The following is a 5,000-nucleotide window of genomic DNA, read 5'->3' on the forward strand; positions in this document are numbered from 1 at the left end:
CAGTCCACGGGAAGGACTAGCGTGCTGATTTGTGTACTGACATGGTGCATCAGTTGTCCAAAATCAGTACAAAGGACAGTCCACGGGAAGGGCCAGCATGCTGATATGTGTGGTCAGCATGCTGATATGAGTTCAGTACACGGATCAGTCCACGGGAAGACCAGCGTGTTGTCTATGTGTACTGACATGGTGCATCAGTTGTCCAAAATCAGTACACGGACAGTCCACGGGAAGGGCCAGCATGCTGATATGTGTGGTCAGCATGCTGGTAGATCCTCACCTTGTTGTAAACCCTTGGAACCTCCACTATATATTGATAGTGTGAGCTAATGAGAAAGACACAACTTTCACAGCAACACTTCTCTCATATTTCTAACACGTTATCAGCACGATTGTGCTCTCCACCTGAGAAATCTCTCTCAGCCGGCGTTCCCCTTTCCGGCCAGCTCCTCCGGTGCTCAGCCTTTGCTCCACCGGCGCTCAGCCTCTCTCCACCAGGCCACCTCTCTCTCTCCGCCGGAAACTCCTCTCTCTCTCAAATTCCGGCCAACTCTCACGGTGGTCCTCTCAGATTCTTGTGGTGAAAAAGGTAAACAAAAACAAAACCTTGAAATCTAAAGAACACCATTATATCTGAAAGAAATCTAGGATCTATATGAATCCATAACTTATAAACAATCTATGGATTTAAAATATTAATCTTGTTTCTATGATCCATATGATCCATATGAAACTTGATTCTAAAACTATTTTGAATCCATAAAACTTAAAATTCTCTAAAGGTTCTATGTTTCTCTAAAAACTTATAAAGTTATCAAAATACCTAAAGATCTACATGAATCTTGTTTATAAAAACTTATGAATCACAAAATTATTAGAGAAAGCTTAAACCTTTTGATTCAATCCTTTTGTTTGGCCATTTTACCAGATGTGATAAACATAAGTGTATAATCTGGCCAAAACAAAATTCCATCAAATCCTTGCTGTGCCATTTTCGGCCAGCTCCTCTAAAATCAGTCAACCCACCAATAAAATCAAAATTAAAATCATTCATTGCATATCCTTGACTTTTAATATTTGTTTTGTAACTATCAAAGTTTTAAAAATCTTTTATGATTTTATATATGCATAATCGATTTTATTAAGTGCATATCTTTGACTGATAATTATTTTCTAAACCAACATATTGAATTTATCTCATACTGAATTTTGATCACATAGTTTGCTAGTTAAAATAAAACTTGATCTAGTTTCATCCTTGAACCTGATTCTATGATTAAAACTATGTACTGATCATTTGCATACCTGATAGCATCATTTAGTAAATCATTAGATCGAACTTGAATCATCCATGAACTGACCTTTGCATGCATCCAACTATCATATTGTTAAAACTGGACATAGGTATCACATAATTGAAACCAATCATACATGTTCGCATAGCTTTAGCAATGATGATACTAGTGCATCTGAAGTGGTTCATGTTGTTTGCATCTAAATGATTCACACTGTTTGCATATAGTTAGACAAAATCGGTTTCAATTTAAAATTCAGTATATTTGCTTTATTTGAAATTCTAAACCAAGTTTTAAACCGATTCTGAAAATCTATTTTGGTTTACAAATATCTTGAACATTTTAATGCATATAAAATATTTTCTGAAAAATAAAATGCATAATAAACCATCATTAAATAAATCATCAATCCCTTGGCATATAAATTCAAATCCTGAATTATATTATGAATCCTTACTCCTTTATGGATATTTGATTCAGATGTCGAAAATCAACAACCTTGAATATGCTTCCCTCAATCTCTCCGGAGATAATTACCTCCAATGGGAGCTTGATACCAAAATCCTCTTAAGGTCCAGAAACCTTGGTGATACTATCACTGAAGGCACTGAGCCATCAGACAAGGATAATTACAAGGCAATTGTTGTCATTCGCCATCACCTTGCTGAAGGTCTCAAGGACCAGTATCTCACAATTGAGAATCCTCTGGAACTTTGGACAGAGTTGAAAACCAGATTTAATCATCAGAAAACTGTGATATTGCCAAAAGCCCTTTATGATTGGAGAAACCTGAGAATCCAAGACTATAAGTCTGTGGAAGAGTATAACTCGGCTTTGTTCAAAATAGTCTCAAAGTTGAAACTTTGTGGTGAGACTATTACTGATGCTGATATGTTGGAGAAGACATTCTCCACATTCCACACCAGCAATGTTGTGCTTCAGCAACAGTACCGAGAGAAAGGTTTCTCCACTTATGCTGCCTTAATCTCTTGTTTGTTGCTAGCTGAGCAAAACAATGAGTTGCTCATGATGAACAGTGAGCTAAGGCCTCCTGGTGCTAAAGCATTGCCTGAGGCACATGCGGCCGTAGAGCCAAAAGATGAGACTCCAAGAGAGTCATACCGTGGTCGCATGAGAGGCCGTGGTAGATGGCAAGGTCGTAACCGTGGGTTTCAACCACGTGGCCGTGGATTTCAACCACGAGACCATCTTGGTCGCAGCCGAGGCCGAGGCTATAGCCGAGGTCATCAAGCTAACCATGGGTATAAGTCCGACTTCAAAACCCATGGCTCGAGCTCGACCAAATCTGCTTGCTATCGTTGTGGGATGACCAATCATTGGGCTAATAAATGCAAAACTCCCCAACACCTTGTTAAGCTCTACCAGGAGAGCATAAAGGGCAAGAACTCTGAGGCAAATTTGGTCCATTATGATGATGAGAATGATCTGGACCATGAGGATGATCAAGCCCATGACAAAGATGATCATGAGGACTTTGAGACTTCAGACCTCCTTACAAGTGGCTGAATATGAAGATTTCGATATCATATTGCTTTTGTCTTTGCATTTTGAATTCTTGATTTGGCTTTATGTCTTTTGTTCTATGACTTTGGCAATTCTATTTATGAAATAAAGTTTTTACTTTATATATGCCTTATACAAAGTTGAAATTATTAAGAACATAAAACAAAGCCATTAAAACATACTTTAAACCTTAAAGTAATGTCTAAGGTATTGACTCTTGTCTATTTTCAGAAATGAAAGAAGACAAGAACCAGCTAGTAGTGGATAGTGGATCAAGTCACACTATATTAAAAGACAAAAGATATTTTGTTAACCTCATTTTAAAGAGTGCCAAAATAAATACTATAGCAGGACCGGCCAGCCTTATTGAAGGCCATGGCCCGGCTCACTTAGTGATGCCTAAAGGCACGCATTTAGAAATCTCTAATGCATTATATTCTCCTAAATCAAAGAGAAATCTGTTAAGTTTCAAAGACATTCGCATGAATGATCTACATGTTGAAACTAGGGGCGAGGGAAAGAAAGAATTCCTCTTGATTTATGAAAATGCCCAAGGCCATAAGAAAGTCCTAGAGACTATCCCTGCTATATCAATAGGCCTCTATTGTGCCAATATAAAATCGAGTGAGGCTAACACTTCAATTCCTAATGAGTTCAGAGAAGCCTTTAAACAATGGCATGAAAGGCTTGGCCATCCTGGCAGATCCATGATGCGCAAAATAATCTCGAGCTCAACTGGCCATTCCTTGAAAGATAGGATAACTATCCCTATGAGCATTACATGTATTCCATGCTCACAAGGGAAATTAATAATAAGGCCATCACCTGGAAAGGTGAGTAAGGAAACATTAAACTTTCTGGAAAGAATACATGGTGATATATGTGGACCAATACACCCACCTTGTGGGACATTTCGATATTTTATGGTCCTCATTGACGCATCGACCAGATGGTCGCATGTTTGTCTATTATCATCTAGAAACTTAGCATTGGCAAGACTATTGGCACAGATCATAAGACTGCGAGCCCATTTTCCAGATTTTCCACTAAAGACTATACGTCTTGACAATGCAAGCGAATTCAGTTCCCAAGCTTTTAATGATTACTGTATGTCCATGGGGGTAAGTGTGGAACACTCCGTGGCACATGTACATACACAGAACGGATTGGCCGAATCCTTCATTAAAAGAATCCAGTTGATTGCTCGACCATTACTCATGAGGTCGAAGCTACCAGTATCAGCTTGGGGACATGCGGTATTACATGCTGCTGAATTAATACGCATAAGGCCATCCAGTGAACATAAATATTCTCCATCCCAATTACTCTCGGGTCATGAGCCAGACGTATCCCATATCAAAACATTTGGATGTTCTGTGTACGTCCCTATTGCACCACCACAGAGAACAAAAATGGGACCTCAAAGGAGGATGGGAATATATGTTGGTTTTGATTCTCCAACCATTATTAAATATCTTGAGCCTACTACTGGAGATTTATTTAAGGCCAGATATGCTGATTGTCATTTTGATGAATCAGAGTACCCAACATTAGGGGGAGAAAATAACAAGCTGGGCAAAGAAATTGTATGGAATCAAACATCCTTATCATGGCAAGATCCTCGGACTCAATCATGTGATTTAGAAGTCCAGAAAATAATTCATATGCAAAAGCTAGCTAATCAATTGCCTGATTCCTTTGCTGACCCGAAAAGAGTGACTAAGTCCTATATACCAGCTTGTAATGCACCAATAAGTATTGATGTCCAAGATGGACACAATCAAGTGGCTACAGAGTCTAAAGCACGTCTTAAGCGTGGTAGACCAATTGGTTCCAAAGATAAAAGACCTCGGAAACTAAAGAAAGGTGCAAAAGAAACCGAGGTCATAGATTGTCCAGACAAGGCCGAAATGGCCATGCCTAAGGTACCAACCAATGAGACTCGGGACGCCGAGCCTCATGGTACTGAAGGTGCTAATGATGAGATCTCAATTAATTATTTAATGTCTGGGACAAGATGGAACCGGAAAGATGTCGACATCAATGATATATTTGCATACCAAGTAGCCCTTGATGTGATGGACTTAGATGAGGATCATGAACCCACGTCTATACTAGAGTGCACTCAAAGATCAGATTGGCTCAAATGGAAAGAAGCCATAAACGTGGAGTTAGAATCAT

Source organism: Brassica napus, unplaced genomic scaffold, assembly GCF_020379485.1.
Source record: "Brassica napus cultivar Da-Ae unplaced genomic scaffold, Da-Ae ScsIHWf_1614;HRSCAF=2227, whole genome shotgun sequence".
NCBI lineage: Eukaryota > Viridiplantae > Streptophyta > Magnoliopsida > Brassicales > Brassicaceae > Brassica > Brassica napus.